This window comes from Marmota monax, unplaced genomic scaffold (genome assembly GCF_021218885.2).
Source record: "Marmota monax isolate L192 unplaced genomic scaffold, Marmota_monax_Labrador192_F-V1.1 WCK01_AAM20220418_F8-fsc00040, whole genome shotgun sequence".
Classification (NCBI taxonomy): Eukaryota; Metazoa; Chordata; class Mammalia; order Rodentia; family Sciuridae; genus Marmota; species Marmota monax.
The window spans coordinates 4,516,359-4,539,760 of NW_026692782.1; the positions used below are offsets into that span (position 1 = coordinate 4,516,359).

The 23,402-nt window shown below is 33.2% G+C and overlaps 1 protein-coding gene across 2 annotated transcripts in view; it reads left to right on the forward strand.

Annotated features, from left to right (window-relative positions):
- The window catches only part of Spock3 (SPARC (osteonectin), cwcv and kazal like domains proteoglycan 3), a 433,106-nt gene that overhangs the window by 160,087 nt on the left and 249,617 nt on the right, over nucleotides 1–23,402 (forward strand). The window lies entirely within an intron of this gene.

Sequence of the window (23,402 nt, forward strand, 5' to 3'; positions counted from 1 at the left end):
GCTTCCCTCTCCCCCCTTTATGGTGTTCACTCTATTTTTTGTTGTTGTTGTTGCATGGGTTAATAAGGGGGTATGACAGAGAAATCAGTGAAAAGTTATTTGCAGTTTCTTTTTTTTTTTTAAATTTTTTATTGTTGGCTGTTCAAAACATTACATAGTTCTTGATATATCATATTTCACAATTTGATTCAAGTGGGTTATGAGCTCCCATTTTTACCCCATATACAGATTGCAGAATCACATCAGTTACACATCCATTGATTTACATATTGCCATACTAGTGTCTGTTGTATTCTGCTGCCTTTCCTATCCTCTACTATCCCCCCTCCCCTCCCCTCCCCTCCCCTCCCCTCTTCTCTCTCTGCTCCCTCTACTGACATTCGTTTGTCCCCCTTATATTATTTTTCCCCTTCCCCTCACTTCCTCTTGTATGTACTTTTGTATAACTCTGAGGGTCTCCTTCCATTTCCATGCATTTTCCCTTCTCTCTCCCTTTCCCTCCCACCTCTCATCCCTGTTTAATATTAGTCTTCTTCTCATGCTCTTCGACCCTACTCTGTTCTTAGTTACTCTCCTTATATCAAAGAAGACATTTGGCATTTGTTTTTTAGGGATTGGCTAGCTTCACTTAGCATAATCTGCTCTAATGCCATCCATTTCCCTGTAAATTCTATGATTTTGCCATTTTTTAATGCAGAGTAATACTCCATTGTGTATAAATGCCACATTTTTTTTTATCCATTCATCCATTGAAGGGCATCTAGGTTGGTTCCACAGTCTAGCTATTGTGAATTGTGCTGCTATGAACATCGATGTAGCAGTGTCCCTGTAGCATGCTCTTTGTTTAGAGAATCTATTTGGACTTAAGTACTGGCTCTTCTTTGTACCTACCTGGGTGTGAACTATAATTAATAGATTAATAATCAAGAAGCTGAATGCAAACAGATACAACTATTTCAGAACAAATCTGTTTCATATTATTGATGCATGCCTCCTGCTCTTGTAGATTTCTGGGATATGGAATTAGGGACAGGAAGTGTAGCTGTGCCTTAGGTGAGCATTTGGAGTTTAATTATGTGCTGAACTTCTAAACAAGGACCTCTCCAAGAAGGGCAAACTGACTTCTATTTGTCCATTGATATGCATTTAATTCAACAAAAGTTCATTATGAGGAAGAAGGTAAGAAGACCATTCCTAAACTCAAGGTGCTAAAAATCAAATCAGGAGAGAGACAGAAGCATGGGCAGTTTACTTTGTATTTAGATGAGCAATTTCTTCAAGGATCAAAGGAGGGGTTGGGTAAGAAGAAAAGTCCTGCTGTGTGGAAGGGCAGTTGTATGCTTAGCCATAAACTTACTTATTGTTTTGATCTGTCAGGATCAGTTTTAGGAGCATTATCTTCCTTTTTTCCCCCCAACATTTGCAAAATGTTCCCCATATAACAATCACATCCTTGCCAGCACTTGTTGTTGTTTGACTTCATAATGGCTGCCAATCTAACTGGAGTGAGATGGTATCTTAGGGTGGTTTTGATTTGCATTTCTCTGACTGCTAGAGATGGTGAGCATTTTTTCATGTACTTGTTGATTGACTGTATGTCCTCCTCTGAGAAGTGTCTGTTCAGGTCCTTGGCCCATTTGTTGATTGGGTTGTTTGTTCTCTTATTGTCTAATTTTTTGAGTTCTTTGTATACTCTGGATATTAGGGAAAAGGGTACACTTGTACATTGCTGGTGGGACTGCAAATTGGTGCAGCCAATTTGGAAAGCAGTATGGAGATTTCTTGGAAAGCTGGGAATGGAGCCACCATTTGACCCAGCTATTCCCCTTCTCGGTCTATTCCCTAAAGACCTAAAAAGAGCATGCTACAGGGACACTGCTACATCGATGTTCATAGCAGCACAATTCACAATAGCTAGACTGTGGAACCAACCTAGATGCCCTTCAATGGATGAATGGATAAAAAAAAATGTGGCATTTATACACAATGGAGTATTACTCTGCATTAAAAAATAGCAAAATCATAGAATTTACAGGGAAATGGATGGCATTAGAGCAGATTATGCTAAGTGAAGCTAGCCAATCCCTAAAAAACAAATGCCAAATGTCTTCTTTGATATAAGGAGAGTAACTAAGAACAGAGTAGGGTCGAAGAGCATGAAAAGAAGACTAACATTAAACAGGGATGAGAGGTGGGAGGGAAAGGGAGAGAGAAGGGAAAATGCATGGAAATGGAAGGAGACCCTCAGAGTTATACAAAAGTACATACAAGAGGAAGTGAGGGGAAGGGGAAAAATAATATAAGGGGGACAAACGAATGTCAGTAGAGGGAGCAGAGAGAGAAGAGGGGAGGGGAGGGGAGGGGAGGGGAGGGGGGATAGTAGAGGATAGGAAAGGCAGCAGAATACAACAGACACTAGTATGGCAATATGTAAATCAATGGATGTGTAACTGATGTGATTCTGCAATCTGTATATGGGGTAAAAATGGGAGCTCATAACCCACTTGAATCAAATTGTGAAATATGATATATCAAGAACTATGTAATGTTTTGAACAGCCAACAATAAAAAATTAAAAAAAAAAAAAACCCAGCATCAAAAAAAAAAAAAAAAAAACAATCACAGCCTGATGTGCTTGCGCCTCTGAAATCAATCTCTGGTTCAAAGCAAAAGCCACTGAGATTTCGTCTGGAGCTTTTGTTTCCTTCAGTGAACAAAGCTGTTCATAGTATAATGGCTGTAATTATTTCCGAAATCAAAAAGACTAGTGACTAAGGAAATGCACCCCCAATTTATCTTCCTCTTCTTAAAATGGAGTGCCATGCTCAAGATACAGGTTATATAGATTAGAAATTATAGGCAATGACTCTGACTCCTTTGCCTCAGAGTTTCCTTTTTTATTCGGTTCCCATGTTCTTAGATGGTATTTATTGTCAGGACCCTGAAACAATAGCAAGGTCTGATCCATGCTTCACAATAGAGGCATAGTGGTATCACAATGCTGCTTTGTTTAAGAGTGTTGGACCTTTGGGCATTTTTCTAGTGGAAAAAATGGTATTCTCAAAATTGAAATTCAATCAGAGTAATATGATGCAATGATGATTACACTATTTTCTGAAAAAAGTGTTTTCAAACATTTAAAAAAATGTGAATTCTGAATCATTTGATCTGAATCATTATTTAATCAAGCCAAATCAATTGATTTAGGATTTTTATATCATTTTGGACAAATCCCTTCTTGGAATTCAAATGATAAAAGATATATCAATTTATGTCCTATGTAGGTCATATTGCATGTTGGCAAACTTTGGGTCATAGAAGCCCTCTGAATTTCTAAGGTAGATGTACTGTTAAATTATATTCAACCTTGAAACCAACATTGTATACTCAATTATTCTGTCAGATTTGGTACATAAGAACTGCATAGGATTTCTAAATGAGATATTTATTTCCTCTTCTTATCCGTTTCTGACTTCTTTATTGCATTGGTGACATTTAATTTGTTTTGCACTTGGTCTATAGAATATAGCAACCCAGAGTCTTAGATTGTTTTGGCCTATGCCAAATAGTGGTACCATCTCCATACAACCATAAAGATTGTATAGAGATCTGCTTTGTTTTGTTTTAGTTGCTGTTGTTGTTTTTAGTGCCCAGATTTAAACCCAATGCATCCCACATGCTAAAGGAAAGTGGTATACTACTGAGCTCCATCCCTCTCCCGAGATGTGTATTTTTAATGTATAAGAATAAATCAAAATTAATAACACTTTATTTGGTTCATATCACAGTAGCCTACATAGGTGTGCAAAAGGAAAATTATATTTATTTGTTTTTGATGATTATGTAAGTTACTAAATTTTGAATCAAATTTATATAGCAAGGTTTGCTCAAATTCACTTCAAAGCTATTAAATGATATATGGAATAATATTTTAAAAATCACTTATTTATGTATTAGGGTATTGTTGTTTACATAGTTGTGGGGTTCATTTTTTCATAATTATGAATGTATATAACATAATTAGCACCATTTCAATCCCCGGTACTATTCCTTCCCTCCTCTCCTCCCTCTCCTAACTGCATTCATCTACTCTAGTGGTTTTCCTTCTATTAATTTTTAATTTGTGCATCATAGTTTTACATAAAAGTGGATTTCATTGTGACGTATTTATACATGCACATGGTGTATTTGCTCAGTTTTATTCCTCAGTTTCTCCCCTTTCCCATCCCTCTTCTGTCCTCCTTGGTCCCCTTCCTATTCTCCATTACTCTCCTTTCTATTTTCATGACATCCTCTATTTTGCTTTACTACCTTATTTCTCTCTAGCTTCTGTATATGAGAGAAAACATCTTTACCTCAAACCTTGTTAATGAAGCAAAGTCAATAATAAGTATTTTTAAATAAGTATTCCACATATGAAGTCAGAGTTTTAATAGAAACCCTTCACTGACCAAAGAAGTGGTCCATAGTCGTAGATGTATATGAGATTTATTGCAGTTGTTTAAAAATTTGTTTCAGTGTGATGTATTAATATTTTTATATAATTTATCTGAGGCAAAGTCTGGGAACTTGGCACATGTTTGTATTTGTGTTTGATTTGTTTTGGATTTTTTTGCTTTTTAAAAATTTTAGTCAAACATACAAAAGACAAAATTTACCATTTTTACTATTTCTAAGTGTATTGTTCAGATATATTCTTAATGTTGTGCAATCACCACCACCATCCTTCTCCAGAACTCTTTATACCTTTCCATTCATATGTATCATCAGTGTTAACTGGTAGACACTTTTAGTTTATACACTACCTTTCCATTCTCCCCACCCCAGATTCCCTGGAAATCAGCATTCCATTCTCCTGTTTCTTTGAATTTGACTCTACTATGCATCTTACATAAGTGAAATTATTCAGTGTTTGTTCTCTCATGACCGAATGATTTGGTTTAACACTGTGTCTTCAAGAGTCATAAGGATGAATAATATTCCGTTGTAGGTGTATACTATGTTTTGTTTATCCATTCACCCACTCACTGATCAATGCTTGACTTGCTTCTACCTTTGCACTATTTTGAACAATGATGTTAAGAATATCTGAATCCAAGTATTTGGAATCTTTGCTTTCAATTCTTTTGAGCATATACCCAAGAGTGGTACTGCTGGATCATATGGTAGTTCTGTTCATTTGAGTGACCACCATACTACTACTCTCCATAGCTGCTCTACCATGTTACATGTGCACCTAGTAATGTACAAGTGATTCGATATTTTATAAAAGTCTAATATTTTGATATACATTTTATTATAATTTTCTAAAGGAAGCAAGGTATAAGAAGGCCATAAATTTCTACAAAACATATTTTTTTAAAAAGAAGGCAATGTGCACTTAGAATCATAAGAAAAATCATCACCACAACTTTTTTTTATTTAGTTATAATGATTATGGGAAGAAAATGTAAAGATGATAGGACTCACCAGTGAGGATAAATATTAAGATGCCAATAGAAAAAAAAATGCAGTCTATCAAAGTTAAAACAGAAAATTTTAGAGTTTTGAAATTAAACTTAATATTATTATATGAGTTCAAAGATGTCATAAACCAACCAGTACAAAATTTCCAATACAAAAAGCTCTTTGTAAGTTTATATTATGCATATTTCCTGATGAATTAGATTGGGAAGTTCACACAATGATTTCAGAGGCATAGTTTGGCCTTTATTTTGGATAAAGACAAGAACTTCTGAAAAGTATATGAATTCACTATTAACTATAAATGGCATTTTGCCTGATTGAATTATTAGAATCTATCTTTACTCAAAAGAAAAATAATATATTTTCTGATTTTTAAAGCTTTAACTTATTATTCAGTGAGACTTTGCCCAATTCCATTAGTTTTACAATTACCATATTTTAAATTACTTCTTAGATGTTACAGGCAGTTAAATTTATGGCAAATATTTCACCTATGAAACTTAAATTTTATTTTCTTCATGATGATTTTTCTTATGATTCTAAGTGCACATTGCCTTCTTTTTAAAAAAAAATTTACTGTGCTTATAACGAAGAACACTAGGTTCAGAATTCACTTACTCTTTGATTTGTGAGAGTTAATGTGCCTTCTTCATTGAGATCATGAGCTCCTCAAAACCCATGCACATTGCATATTGGTGGCCATATGTTTCCTACATCATATGTTACCAAAGGAAAATATTTTATACTTTTGTACTAGAGTCATATTTAGACATTTATCTTTCCCATCTTGTTTTTGAGTCCTTGCTTATGTCTCCCAGCTGCATCTTTGTCATTTGATGTCTAGTTTTAATGATCAGTGTCTCTTAACACTACTATTTATTTCATGCTCATGGTGTGCAATTATCTGACAATAAACTAAATTTTAAAAATAAATATGTAAGATTGCAGAAACACAAGAACGATAAAAAGGAACCAAATAAATATTTGAAATAATAACAGAATTTCCAAAGGAAGCTCAGAGAGTACTCATCAAGACAGATAACAGAAAAATAACACCTAGACATGTCATTAGTGAGCTTCAAAATAAATAAATAAAACAAGCAAAAATATCAAAAGAAGAAGAATAAAACCTACATTACCTATAGAGGAGATAGCAGATAAGAATCATATCTGTCTTTTCAAAAAAACACAAAATCAAGAAGAGAGTGGAGTCAGATCATTAGTGTTAAAAGAAAAAAAAAAAACAGCAAACCAGTTATCTGTGTCCTCTGAAATTATCCTTCAAATTTGAAAAAGAAATACAGACAGGCAAAACTAATGAACTGAATTGGCAGCAGACATTCCTTGCAAGAAATATTTAAAGATCAAATATTTAAAGATCAAATTCTTGGGGACTCAGAAGATGGCGATGTAGAGGAAGCCGCATTCCAAGCTGTGCCATGGCATGAGACCAAAGTAATGGGCGTACAGTTTCTCAGTGAGGTGGGTCAAAGAGGGATATTGCTAAAATCTAATATTGGACACTCAAAACAGATTTAAAACTCTGAAATTTGAGTACAGTAAACAAAAAATAAATAAAATATCTAAGCATACCCAGCAGCTATCAGTGCAGATTCATCATAGACAAAAGGAGGGGAACATAGTCATGGTACAAAGAAATCTGAGATGAAAAACACTCCCTAATCTTAACTGACCCAGAGACCCTACTACTTGCTGGTGCTTGAAAATCAAGGTCTGTACCTCATCCTGCTGAGGAGAGCTGAGGTGAGAACCATCTTGGGAGTGAGCCCTGCCATGACAACCACAGCCCCTGAGGTGCCTGGAACTCACACTCACACACACACACACACACACACTCACTCACTCACAGTGAAAATTAAAGAATACTGAAGGAAGAAATTGAAGGAGGCCTTAGAAGATGGAAAGACATCACATGTTCTTGGATAGGCAGAATTAATATAAAAATGACCACACCACCAAAAGCAACAATACATATCCAATGCAATCCTCATCAAAATGCCAATGACTTTTTTTACATAATTAGAAAAAAGAAACAATTTTCAATTCATTTGGAAGAATAAGTGAACCAGAATACCAAAGCAATACTAAGCTAGAAAGTAAAGCAGGAGGCATCACATAATTTATCTGAAATTATACCACAGAGCTATAGTTTAAAAGATAAAAAAAAAGGATGGCATTGGCATCAACAGAGACATGGAGACCTATAGAAGAGAATAGAAGACATAGAGAAAAATTCACATGCCTACAGCCATCAGATGTTTGACAAAGATGTCAAAATAGATATTGCAGAAAAGACAGCATTTTTAACAAATGGTTCTGGGAAAACTGGATAGCTATGTGTACAACGCTGAAATTAGACCCGTATCTCTCACCCTGCACAAAACTCAGATGGAAATGGATCAAAGACTTAAGAATTAGAACAGAAATTTTACGACTGCTGGTAGAAAACATAGGATCAACACAATGTTATATAGGTGCTGGCACAGACTTCCTTAACAAGACCGCCAAAGCTCAAGAAAGAAAATCAAGAATAAATAAGTGGGTGCAAAAGATTCTGCATAGCAAAGGAAAGAAGAACATGAAGAGAGAACCCAAAGAATGAGAGAAAATCGTTGCCACCTAATTCCCCTCTGATAGGAGATTAATATTCAGAATATAGAAAAAAATCAAAAAATTTAACAACAACAAAAATAACTCAATCAGAAATGAACAAAAGAACTAAACAATAAGTTTTCAAAAAAAAGAAACACAGATGGCTAATAAATATAGGAAAAAATGTTCAACATCTCTAGCAATTAGGGAAATGCAAGCCACAACTACATAAGTTTTCATGTCACTACAGGCTAAATCGCAATTATCAAGAATATGAACAACAGTAAACACTGGTAAGGTTGTGGGGGAAAAGGTACAGTTGTACATTGTTGGTGGGATTGCAGACTATCACAAACACTGTGGAAAGCAGTATGGAGATTAAAAAAAAAAAAAAAAAACAGGATGAAGCCACCATATGACCCAGCTAACCCACAACACTCCTTATTATTTTCCCCCAAGATCCAAAATTGGCATACTACAGCAACAATAAATCAATAGGTGAATGGATTAAGAAATTGTGATGTGTGTTTGTGTGTGTGTGTGTGTATGTGCAGAGAGAGAGAGAGAGAGAGAGAGAGTGAGAGAAGAGTTAGTTCTACTCAGAAATATAAAGGAATGAAATTATAGCATTTGCCAGTAAATGGTTGGACATGGAGAATATCATGTTAAGTGAAATTAGCAAAACTCAGAAACTCAAAGGTTGAGTGTTTCCTTTCACATGTGGAAGCTAAAGTAAAATAAAGGAAAGGGGGGAGGGAAGAATAAGATTATATAAAGAACGAATCAAATACAAATTAATAGATGAGTGAAAGGAAGTCTGGTAAAGTAGAGGAGGGAGAATTGGAAGAGGGGAAAAAGCACAGGAAGGAAAAAGATGAGTACAAAGCAGGGGTCATAAGTTGAAATTGATTTCATGCATGTCTGAGTTTGTCGGGAGGAACCTAACAGCTGTGCATAACTGTAAGGCTCTAATAATAATTCTTCAAAAAGAACTCCCACAAAGTAGCTTAACTCATAAAAAGGAACATTCAAAGTTCTCCGAAGAAAGATGATATGGGTCAGAACCTCAAATCCACAGGAATAGAGGAAGACTGCGGAAGAATGAATAAGTAAAGGTAAAATAAGAACTTTTATTTTTCTTTCTTTTAACTTATTTAATGATGAATAGTTTGTTCAGAATAAGATAACTGGTGTATTTGATTATAAATGCTTTTTAAAATATTTTTATTTATGTTTGTATCAATGTGAAATAAATAATAGCAAAGAGCTAGGAAGACAAAATTATAAATATTTTGTTGCAAAAGAATACAGTATAATTTGAAAGTGAACATGGATTAGTAGTAAATATATATGTACATGTACATATATATATATACATATATAGTTAATATTAAATATTAACTATATTATATGTACATGTACATATATATATATATACATATATAGTTAATATTATAAATTTTTAAAAATAACCAAATATGAGGAACAAATACAAAATTAACTTAAGAAGAATCATATTGTGTGTGTTTACATGGAGTTCTCTCATATAAATTATTCTATGTTGAATGCATTATTTAATAAAATGATTTAACTAATAACTTCGTGCTCATGATAGATGGGGTATACATCTACTTCATTGTTACATCTCGAATAGGTTGCTTATCTCAAACTACTTTTGTATAATATTTTATTTTTAATATATTAATGGTTCCTTGTAAGCTATATGTAGTTTGCAGATCTCTTTTAATTGACCTGAACAATGTTTTTTAAAAGTTTTGTTTGAAAAGCAGAGTGTACTTTTTACATAAAAATCAATATATAGTGCTTTTTCCTTCAAGTACAATAAGAGAATGTATGTGATCACCTGATAAGAAATGTGGTGGTTTAGCATTTCTGTACTGTGTAAGAGTCTTCATGACACCATCAGGGCTCCAGAATCTTTCCTCCCTATCCTTCCCTTAATTCACAAAGGATTTGCTGTGCTTCTTGATCATAAGTAATGTCATATTAAGGAAGGTAAGGGAGCATTTTCTTCTCAATTTATTAGGAAAGAAAAACTTTAAGAAAATCTTTTCCCACTATGCCCTAGCTGACATGTGCTTGTATCCTGTTTGCTAATAATGGCTTGCCTGTCCAACATTGACTTCCAAACCAATTTCAACAGAGAGCTCAAGATCAACAAAATTAGCATAGGTCAATCATGATTTGTCCCTTTTAAATAGGCTGAGTTGCATTTCTCCAAAACCATTACTCACTGAACAAAATTGATGTGGTGAAAAAGTGGTGGTGGTTCTATTAAATCGAGAAAAGATAATGTGTGTCTCACTTGTGTTTCAACATCTCTTGAAAAATAGGGCAAACTGCTACTCCCGAGTCAATATCACTGAAGAACCACAATCAGAGCACATAAGTTCATAGCCCTCACTTGGCTTTTTTGTATGATGTACTTGCCCAGTAGGCATGTCAATCTGTACTCCTTATAATAGCATTTTTACATAGGAATTCTACATATAACACTGTTGTATTTTTTGATGATATGATAATGCAACTCTTTTAAAGAAGTATTTATTAATTTCCTATAGGGAGAGTATAATATAGAATTATCCTAAATATAGTATAGTTGGTAAATTAGGTGTTTTCCCATCTATCAAACTCAGGGACTATTTTCATACACAATATATGGGCTTCAGGCCCTTCCCACTATATGATTTGCTTCACATATGAATACTTGAACTTTGTGTTTCTCACAAACTCCAAAAAATATGCATTTGACCCAGATATAGGTTAAGTTTCAAAAGTATTTATGTAATTCCTTGTTTATAGATTGTTTCTTTAATGAAGTATGCTATAAGAGCAAGCACACTTCATTAATTGTTCTCTGGGGTATTTATTACTACAGTTGACATATCAAAGGAAAAATAACATAATAAATAAATATTTTATTAAATATAATATCTAATTAAAGGACTGATAAAAGTCTAGTAGGTCAAATAATGGATTTTGAGTATGCCTTTGTTTTATTCAAATGCAAGCACATGAACTTGTTTAGTATACAATGCTTACTATTAGGGAAGTTATGATCAATTTGTTTAACCATTTATATATGGACAGTAATTTTACTGCTTCATCTCATACATATTTTTTTCATTAGACCTTTCACACACAAGAAAAAAATCTCTTAAGAGTTTGTAGGGAGAGTGAAATTAGTATGCTAATGCTAATAGGTGGGAAAATGTGAGACTAACTGCGGTTTTGATATGTGCAGATGATACAAATATTGATACATTGAATTTAGATTAGATTTTAGATCTTTGTTTAGATATTGGTCCTATGGTTTCCCAAGAAACATTATAGCCTTCTTAAATTTGTCAACAATTTAATAATAATGGATTATTTTTAGAGATTAATTTTAGGAGTCCAAAACTTAATAACTGTCATATGTGAACATTTATAATACATCACGAATGTTTAGCTATTATATTATTCAAATATCATACTAACTCCTGTTTCTATTTTGCTCCATTTTCTTTTTATTGTTTCCATTACAAATGAGAGGGGTTGATATTCAATGAGGGTTAAGTAATTTAGATTAAGAGCCAGAGTACATATCTATATCTGGTTACAAATTCAGAGATCTCTCCATTCACACACCAATTCACCCAGTCTGAACCATGTGTGGTCAGTCATTGTAACTTCATGGTAGATTTCATGGGAAACTGGGGCTACCAGTAGGAAACAGTTGTATTTCGTGACACTCACTGTAACTTTGTTGAAATCATTGAATCAAACCTATTTGGGTTTGCAGAGAATGATTTCTAAAGTCCTTTCTAGTCCCCAAGTTTGTGTGTGTGTGTGTGTTCTACAAAAAAAAAATTAATGGTATTTTGAAATTTGCAACTTTGAATATAAATGTTGTCATGTGTTATGATATTTAATCCTGTCAATAGCTTTTATTCATATTTTTTAAAGAACAGAGATTCATCTTAGAAGAATGAATTTCACCTTGAGGATGAATTTATGAAAGGAATATTTTAGAATAATATGCTGGAGAAATTTTCATTAGCAGCATATTTTATTAAATATAATTTAGAACACATTACTATCATACATATAGCCAGCTAAATATCAATTAATAAACATTATATCTGTAGTATTTTTCAAGTACTTGTAATTCTAACTTGAGGCTAACACTGTGTTCACATGATTGGAAGATGTTTACATGATTGAGCCATTCTATCAATAACTTCACATTTAATCACACAGACAATAGACTTGTGCAAAGTCGAATCACTATAATGATGACCATTTATAGCTGATATAGGTAGAGATCCACAACTTAATGTCATTTATTATCAAGCCTTGTGCCTCCCTTCTTTCTAAACTCCCCAATAATTCCCTACCATTTTTTTGTCACTATTCAAAAGAGGGATGCTCTTTTTTCAGTGCAATTAGTTGACAGGACATAAGTTTAGAGGTAATGAGAGCCACCTTGGTCAGCACCTGACACAGGGCAGTGACAAGAAGCAAGGAAGGCCTAATCTTAAGTCGATTCTGCATTCGGCCATATCTGAAGTGAGCTGGAAACATGATTTCCTTTAAATTTTATTTTCTCTTTAGCAAAGTTACTTTCAGTCAGTTTCTCTTATGTCCAACTGAAGTTTACTAACCATATAGAAACTTGTGTCTGGGACAGAGTTGGAAGAAATCTTTAAGCTTTTTGTAGTTGGTTGAGCTGAAGTAGGAAGCAGAGGGGATTCCTTACAAAAAGAAATTTGCATTCCATCCTTACCAGAGGAATACAGCAGCTACTCTGTGGCCTGTGGTATCTGAGGTCTCATTACATATGTCTGTTGAATTTGATCTTTTCTAGGACCTACTACATAATTATTCTTTATTCTGAAAATTCCATGTATTGATAACAGACAGTCTTTCCAAAACTTCATTTCATATTTTTGTGACTAGTCTTGTCATGATACCCGCAGTTTTAAAACAACAACAAATATAAAAATGATCACCAGAAAAGTCCTTGACCTTTTTAAAAAACAAAAATATACTTTATTCTATTAGATCTGGAGAGCAGATTCAAGAAAATATTGAATATAATGAAGTGATGGCCAAATAAATAGTGACTATGAACCAGATTTTCTTCAAAGGTCAAAACCACTTTTTCTTTTGTTGGTTTTTATAGGTGACACTTTTTAATCTTTTTATTTCTCTTCCATTTGGCCTCAGCAATGAAAGAGAACTTCAATGCCCCTGGGCTTTTCATGCTTGAAGAGTATGCCAAGGCTGCTGAAACTAAAGGCAGTGAGCTCATGTGGCAGTTACCTGGAAGATGCTTTGGAATATTTTGGGAAAAAATGTCCTAAAATCAAGTGTGGACAGTTTACTATAAAAACTTTAATCTGGATACGTTATATGAACCACAAATATTCTTACATTTTTCTTGCCTTTGAGGATAGCGAAGTTGCATGGAAAGGAGAAAGCTAAGCAGCTACAGTCTCAAATTCCCAGCTCTCCAGAGTCTTTGTAGGAAATGCATAATTTATAAACCTAAGGCTTGAGACTGCATTACCACCTGATAATGGTCAAGCTGTTTTAGGCAGTAAGATTAAATAGGAACTGAGATGCAGAATCTCCTCCAGAGAGAGAAAAAAAGTATTCAATGAAATCTCTGAGTCTAAAATTGCAACATAGTGAAGCAATCTGGATCTCCTAAAATATTTTTTTTTTTTAGTTTTGACTTAACAAGGTATCCATCCCTCTGATGGATAGATGGTATCTATTTATTTTAGTTTATTAAAAAAGTTTTAAACTGTAAAATATAGAAAGCAATATTGATTTTCCTGATAATATAGAACAATATAAATTGCATGTAACTTTATAACTTTGGTAAGCCAGAAGTGTATATTTTATTATAATTGGCAGAGCAGAATAAAACAGCAAATACAATTGAAGAGTATATCCTTGTATAAATTCTAAACACCATATTTTGAAAGAATTAGCTACTTTACCAGAAGTATTTCATTTGAGAGACCTCTAAACAACAAGATGAACAAGAATTTTTTAAAGTAGGTCTTTTTTTGGGGTGTGTGTGTGTGTGTGTGTGTGTTTGTGTGTGTGTTTCCATTGTATTTGCTCCTGGCTTACAGTAGGACTGTCAGGGATTTTTATTTTTAGTGGAAACCGTGACTGGGCACAAGACTGTTTTAGGGATATAAATAAATAAGGTCAAGGAAGACAGTGGCCTACATAAAGGAGAAGAAACCTTCCAATATTGCATGCATTTTTTATTTAATTTACAACAGAGAAGAGAAACAGACAAGGGCAACTGTGAAGCTGAGTCATTTTTAAATATACATGAAAATATATTTTGGCCAGTTTAAAGACATACTACACAGAACTCAAATAATGGAGACAATTTGAGTATCCATAATAGATTACTAGGGAGATAATGATACAAATGCTATTTTTGGCAATGTATGTTAAGTGGTCTTTCCTAACTTTTTAAAATATGAAAGCAAAAAAAAAATGATTATCTTATTGGGAGCTGCCTTAAGCAGAAGGTCAAATGTAATTTTTATCTGCAGGTTTTTTGTTGAAGCCCTGGTGATAAAGAAGTTTATTCTTTATGGGTTTGAACATGATTGGTTAGTAGAGATGGATTGGGATGTTGCAGAAAGCAGGAAAAAAAAAAGGTAGTATTTCCGGAACTAGTTGTTAAGCATACAAGTTAGCATATTTTAGACATTATATTGGCTTTTACAGACAGGATGTCTAATACTTTGAGAAGAGAATAAACGTTTAATTAAATGAAGACAGGCATAAATCCAGAGGCAGGATACTGTAGAGGATTCTGGCAGGGAAAAAAAGGTGGAGAACTGATTACTGGAACTGTGGGAACTATAGCCTAGATTTTAGGGTTCAAGTGCAGAGGTGAAATTTCAATTACGGTTAATTGATCTGAGGATGTGCAACTGGAGCTCTATAATTTCCATGTGCATAAGGAAAGATAGGACCTGTAGAAAATTCTTCTAAGGTGGCAATGGAGGTTTCTATTTCATAGCCCAGGATCAATTTTCTCTATCCCATCTTACACTATTTCATCTGGTATCATGACACTGAAACCTGCCCCACTTTCAGACGCTGCCCTTTATTGTAAATATGGGGTCATGCACAGGCATCATGATCACAGGAAAATAATATAAGGTGTACAGAAAAACAAACAAATATAAGAAATGGTATTTATTATTTTTACTTTCTTGTCCTTTGAGCTTTATCCCTAAGATTTTACTATTGTTAATATTTTCCTTCTATTTGGAGAGGATCTGAGTATTAAGTTGATAGTCACTACTTACTTACTCACTCTAATTTTTCTTCTTAAAAATTCTACTGAAATGGGTCTTATAAAAGTTTTGAACTAATTTACTAAAACATTACATCTTATGAAAGAATAGATGCTCACTTGGGAATTCCCACCTTATTAAAAATGTGCTTAAGAACAATTTAATTTTTAATTTTAAAATACTTGCTTACTATATGGAGTCTCAAGAGTTAAAAATTCCATGTGGAGATAAATTACCTTTATATTCAAGTATCCTGTTTTTTTATTTCACACCAAAAACTTGACTATTATTGATTATTTTGAAGTATCTATGTCTTTTCAAATACATTTAACATCACTTTATATGTAGATGTATTAAGCACCAATGATTTTTCTAGTTAGGGTATTGTTGATTTAAGCTAAATTGAAATTCTAAATAGATATAGACCTTGGAGGCCATGTTTTATCTTTATTAAAAAGTTTACTATTGACAGTGCACATGTAAGAGCTATAGTTTTAATCACAGAACATGACTTAAGACTTACTCAGCTGATAAAAATATTGAATCATCCTCCTGTTGCCAAGTGAGTACCCTATTACAGCCCTGTTTTAATTACATGGTTAAGTTGCTTTCCAACCTTATCACCATCTTTCCATTAAGCAAAAGACATATCTCACACTGAGAAATAGCAGGGATGACCTTTTATCAGTTATGTGTCTTCCATGCCTAAGATAGTTTTTTCAGTGTTCAGCAGTTTCTGTTTTTGTTTCTTAATTTTTATTCATAAAGATTTGAATTCAAATTTGGATTCAAATTTCATCCTTAATTTCTAAGTTTTCAAAATTTATTTTCTGCACATGAGGAATTGTTAAAAATGCTATTTTTTACTCAGATAATATTTTTTCCCTGCTATTCCTAGTTGGTTTGTGCTTAACAGCTATCTAGAATTTAGGACAATTTATAGGGTTTTGAGAATCTGGAAATATTTTAATTTACTGATATTTAGAGTCTTTCTGACAGTTAATTCTTAGTATAAAACATATCAGTAAGAAGATAATAGTTGTTTTAATTGCTTATAACATGTGCTTTCTAGAAAGAATTTTGAAGTCCAGTAGTACATGATAAATTTAACAATTTGTTATTCAATGAGACACATTTAATAGAATCAAACTTGATGAATTTGACATGTAATTATCAGAAAAAAACACTTATTATAATTTTATAGAGGACGAACTTCATCTGTTAAATTCAAATAAAGAACTAAGTTTAATGATAATGGCAACCTTAAATTTACCTTAAATTTGAAACAATATTTTTGAAAATAATCATGTGGTTGGCAGAGGCAGACAAGGAATATCACACTAATATCCAAATCTCTGTGTTTTTGGTACTACTGTACTGTTGGGCTGAGTCATTCTTAGAATCACCACAGGGTCAGGGATGGCCATGTGGAAACCTCTATGGAGTGTATTTCCTGACTCAGCATAGTGTTTTCAGTTATTGAGAACTTGTTTCTGCCCACTCAATTTGGCTTTCATTTTCTTATTTTCCAATGAGGAATATGCTTCCCTTATACTACTGGTGCAAGGATTAAATAATGTGTAGGATTGGGAATTGCACTTTACCCATAACAAACTCTAAAAAACTATAGTAATGATAATCATTAATAGCATTATTCTGCCAATATAGCTTCTTGACTTAAAATATAAAAGAATAAATATGAATTATTTTTGTTTTCCCACATGTTACCTTGAGCATCTAAGGGTATAACTTTTAAATATGCCTAATGGCAAATCGCTTTAACAGTAGTCAAGAATTCTTAATTTTTAAAAGTTATTCATTAATAATTGGCACTCCTAAATTAGTAGTAGTGCTTATGATGCTGGTGATGTCATGATACCATGATATCATGACTGATGAATCCTTACAGCGACTCTGAACTAAATTAAAAGACAGTAGGCAATAATGGGCAAACCTGCTGGGTTTCTCTGCTAAGCATGAACAATTAAAAAATAAAGCCATTAGTTGTAATTGAAGAATTCATGTTTGTATGTAGCAGTTTTAACAGGAAACTAAAGAGAATAAATCCAAATCAACTCCAAATAATAAAATAACGAGTCCTCACAGCCTCATTAACATCTTAAGAGATAATGACAATTGAACTTTTAATTGTGTTTTCCAAAAGCTAATTAGAAATGCAACTTATGAGTTTTTAGAGTTGGAAACAAAACATGTATTTTTCAAAATTTTATTTGAGTTTGTTCCTTCTATGCGTTTTTTCTGACGACAATTAATATAATAGAAATGTCATAAGTGCATATACCTTAGGATCCAACATGGTATTCTTCTATGAAGCTTGAATATTTTCTTTGTAAACATATATACGTTTAAATATGCTAAGCTCTAAGCAATCAGTACATGTTGAGCATACAGTATCTGCTAAGTGAACCATAAGATACTTTGTATGGTTTCAGGAGTTACACAAATCCATCATGTAATTGTTGTGATGGAGAAGCCACCTTTGGGTAGTGTAGTCTGAAACTACTTAGCTTGTAGCCCCATGTATCTCTTCTTCATCAACTCCTCCAGAATTCATTCCTCACTTTCTTGTTGCCTTCTCCTATGGATAGGAAAGCCCAGCAATATTACCACTTCCAATTTTTGCCTCTGGAGCTCTAATTGATAACATCTTTATATTTATGAACATTAATATAATTAGCTAAACAACTTTAAGTTAATGAATTAAATGATGTGTAAAAATTGGATGCTTTAATCTTTGTTTCACCCTCCACTGAAAAACTAAATCTGCTCTGCACTCTTGCCATCATTTAATGGTTTTCCTGGTTTGATTTCTCAGGCTTGTAAGTTTGAACTGTTTGTCAGCGTCTTCCTCTTCTGCATTCAGATCCACTATTAATTTGTTGAAGTAATTCAGCAGTTGCTGCCTCAAATAGTAAATTTCTATAAATTTTGAACTTTTAGTTCAAGCAAAATGAAGCATTCCCTGGCTAAATTAAGCAAACAGAAAATGACTAACAAATCTCTAGATACTTCACAAAATCTAAGAGTAACTACCTTCCTACCATCCCTATGTGTGGTTCAGATTTGTAATCCTGAGAACTGCTTGTGATTGGCAGAATTCAGAACAAATATTCACTTTATAATTAAGGTGTTTTTATTTCTATTATTGGAATAGAACCACATTAACATGAAGAGCAGCAGATACCCCACAGGAAAGGGAAGATTCTGCAAGAAGAAGGAGAGGGCAAGGTTTCTGGCAGATGAATGTCACATCTTTGATTTTCTTTCTTTCTTTCCCATTCCTGTGTAGAAATATTCTACTTCTGACTCTGTGCCCTGTCTCTGGTTTTTCTCCACTCAATCTGTAATCCATTGGAGGTACATAAACACTCACAGACTAAACTTTTACTCCGCGAACTAAATGCTCCTGCACTTTCACTTTGTCATGTGATTTTTCTAGTAAGTAAGCCATTTGTCACCTGTATTATTAATATTGTAAAATGATGTTAAATACTTTGATCACATCAACTCTGATTTTTGTGACCATATTAGAGAACCAAATATTTTAGTTAAGTGTGAAGGGATATTTATGTTTTGGAAGAGAATTATCAAGTAGATTTATCCTTTTCCTCCTTCACCAAATGTGAAAATTCCTTTATTAAAATGGTTCATATTATCAGCAATTTATAATATATAGATCATAATAAATACATGTGTTCTATTCATCTTGTCTTTTTTATACTGCTACTAGAGATAGTACCTTTGATGGAGTAGGAATCAATAACTATGAGTACATCAATTTTAGACCAGATTTTTATTAATTGAATGCTATTGTTCAAATGTAAGAATATATGTTAAGTGAAATAAGTCAGACTCAAAAAGAAAAGAGCAGCATGTTCTCTCCCATACATAGAAGTTATGAAAAAAGTAGACCTGAAATTAGAAGAGTGATTAGAGAGGTTGAAAAGGTGTATAAAGCAGACTGGACTTGATCTGTGTAAAATGTACACACATGTTCACTCATCAAAATGAGTCCCCTTCATGTGTACAATTAATAAATACTATCAAAAATCAAATAAAAAAGCTATTATTGAAAAATAAATTCAATATAAGCAATACAAACAAAATGTGGTACTCTGAACTTGGTACAAAATAAAGTATAAAGGGGCTACTGGTGTAGATCAGTTGTAGAGTAAACTCTAAACAATGTAGGCATACAGATCTGGAGAGACAGAAAAAATCTGAATAAAGCGAATGAACTCAATATTATGTGTAACTATAATGTACTAATAAAAACAGAAAATAAATTTAAAAAGAAAGAGATGAAATGAAATGCAAAGTATTAATTTAGAGTTATGGAGGAATGCTCAATACAACACATATGGAACAAGTGTCATAGAATATTCAGGCCTACAACTTGTTGAAGAATAACAAACATAAAAGTTATAGTTGTTCCCTAGAGAAAAGATGGCTACCTCCAAGGAAGACAGTTAGTTGTACCTGCAACAGATGTCTTATTGCTCACAGCAAATGCTGGTGTAAATTGGAGCCTTATCTTTAAAACTGAAGGAAAGTCATTACAGTCCAAAATTCCATATTTGATTACCTTTCAATCTAAGATCAAGTGAAAATTATGACAATTATAGACATGCAAGGAAAGTCATTCTACTCTTGGCCTCCTTCTTAAAATAACTACTGAAGGACATGTTTCAAAAGAATAAAATAAAATCTAGGAACAGAGTAAACCACAAAAATAGGTGGTAAATTTATACAAAAATGTTAAAATTGTTAGTACATTTAATTAATTATGATTCTAAAAATACCAGAGGATAATTTTTAATGCCTAAATATTTTGAACTAAACTTTAGAAAATATTAATGAGTTTGATGTGGATGAGAGCTGGTCAGTGATTAAAGATTGGTGTTTGGGAACACAGAACAAGAAAACTTCAGTTTTGTTAGTAAAATGCAGAGTTAATTCAGCTTGTAAAATGTGAAAAACTACTACTTAAATGGCTCTGCCTGGGGTATCTTTCCTGGCAGGGACTGAGTGGTGTCAGTATTTTCCAGGTACATGACTATCTATCCAGACTAATGTGTACACTTCTCAGTCGTCTTAGTAGTAGCCAAGTATGGCCAGGTGAAGGAGCTCTGGTCCTATGGAGTGTTATTGGGGATGCTATATTTTCCTTTGGGAACTTATATATACCTGGAACTCAGCAGATCATGAAGGACCATAGTAGTATTCTCAGTGTCAAGGATAAACAAACAAATAAACAAACAAAAAACAGAGTCACTGCTTGAGTCTTCAATACCATGTAGCACCATACTTCCTTGAATGACTTAAATTTGTATTTAAGTCATTTGTTTTTTTATAAGGAAAGAATATTCTTGTTCAAGGCTCCATTTTTTTTAATACATGGCACTTATTCTGAAGCAAAATAAAACGTTATTATTTCACTTAAAAAATTGAAAGGAAGAAATAAGAGAATATTATCAGTCTACCAAAAAGTAGCAAAGAGAAAAAATAGTATGGTAAAAAATGAAAAACAAAAAATGAAAGACAAAGCTTTCAAACGTGGTGATAACAATAAATGTAAATACATGCAAAACGACTGTTACATGGAGGAAAACAAAACCCCAAACCCAGGTATATGTTTTAAAACAGAAGAACTAAAACAGCACAGCAGTTTTATAATAGAGGGATGGATCACATGTGCCCTATGAAAAGATGAACATAAGGCAAATTACCTAATGATAAAAGAATTATCACCCAAGAAACATCAAGTACCACGGAGTTTTTGTGTGCTAAACAATATGGTCTTTACTACAAACATTGACAGAAGTTAATGAGATAATGGATGGAAACCCTAAGTGTGGAATGAAAATGCAGCACATTTCAATCAGAAACACTACAGAGCAAGACAATGTGTTGAGCTTTGAAGAGTGGTATGAAGAAACTTCAGGGAGTTACATTGTTATATAAGAGAGAAACCTGATGTGTCTGAGGGGGTTGGTGAAGACTTATCTGAAGAATGACATTTCAAAAATATGTCGAGAATAATTAAGACTGAATCAAGGTGAGGGGGTGGCCAAATTTCAGGCAGAGGGAACATTAAGAAAAAATTAAAGGTTTGAAGAATTTCATGATTTTATTAGAGACCAAAGGAGAAAATTATATGATAGGAAGTTGAAAAATTCTGCACAAACTGTATCATATAAGGTCTTCTCTGATCCTCTTTAGCTCAACTCAAAATGTCACATTTTGGAAAGAAAGATAGTTTCTGTTGAATGATGAAAAGCCAGAAAACTTGAAGGAAAGAAAAAGAAAACCTTCAAGTGCAAAAACTTATTCTATAGTCAATATTATATATTTTCCAATAAAAGTAACAAATTTAAATTTAGCCTACAAAATAATCAATTGTATTCATAATGTATGCAAATCTAGAGTAAGAATGAATATTATAAACTATTTTTACATTTACATTTTATTTATAGAAATTTTTACAGTCTTTTGCTATTTTGTCTTCCATACTAGCAAAGAGCTGATGTCAGCATTTAATAATTTTCTAGTTACTATATGATGATATAGTTGCATATAATGATAGATAGCTATTGCCAGAACTATGCAGAGTCCTAGTCCAAAAGTTCTTAATTGGTAAAGGGCATCATTTCCATCATGTTATCTGTATTAGGGAGACATCAAGTAGGCAGGAATATTGCAGAGCTTTTCCTCTATTATGTTACAATCTTTTTAAGAATTTCTTTATGATACTGAATGTGATTCTTGGCAAAGATGTCGACACCTCTATATATCATAGTATTTCTTGTGAGCTAGTCATCTACCAATTATGACAACTGAGAAGTTCTGGCACTAAGGTCCATTGAATTTCACAAATTCCTGTGACTAGATAACCCCAACAGTTCTTCCCTTCTCTATTGTATGTGGCTAGTTAACATGATACTGGGCTCCACTATTATTCAATATTAAACGATTATGTCTTATTTTAGACAATGTAAGAAAAGCTGAAGAGCTAACTATAATTTAAAAACACATGCCAGGCAAAGATATTTCATACAATTTGTTTGCACTGGTTTAGGATAATACAATTGTTCTGAAGTTCTCAGTGGTATGTCAATCACTAAGACTCTGTGGCTTGCCTTTGGTTCTCACAGCTCTAATGTCAATAATTCAGCTACTATTCATATGCATAGTGATTTTAAATGAAATCTGTGTTAAAATGTCATTACATTAAACTTCAAAAAGGCAATATGCTTGTTTTATTACATTTGGGGTGACATATATAGTGCACTTTTATCCTGAATCCTTGTTTCAGACTCTTCTGGCTTTATCCAGATTGCCACATCATGGCTCTTTTTATCGATGTGTAGTTTGGGTAAGTTTCCTAGGGAAGTCTGAAGCTTGAGGCCAGGATGAAAACTTTTGGGAATAGGATTATCAAAGGAAGGACTACTCAGTAGCCAAACAATTGTTCTTACCAGACAAAGATGAGATAGTAACCAGGAAGCAGTTGGAAAGAAGTTGGAAAAGAAGTTTAATTTGAACAGGAGGAAAAAAGGTGATCTTGTATCTCGTATCTATTCAAACCAATTCCAGTCCTAGAGAAGGATCTCCATTTGCTTCCACTGTACTGCTTCCTCACAATCACCAATCTGATTCTTTAGGAGTCCCTAGCCAGTCAGATAGGCGGATTTTAAGGATGAATTGCATCAGTCTAGGAAAGCAATAATTTACAATTCTACTCTTGACAGAGAAGAACAGTTCTAAGAATTCAAGAGACAAAAATGATAAAATAGGCTATCAGTGAATAAAAGATATTTTCAAAGTATTTCATAGCAGTCTATTTGATAGATTGTTGGGGCACAACCTAATGTATCTGTTCAAATTCCAGTTGGAGAATATTTTTGTTTATATCTATTCTTTATGTCTTGCCCAATGATTATTTTAGAATTTACT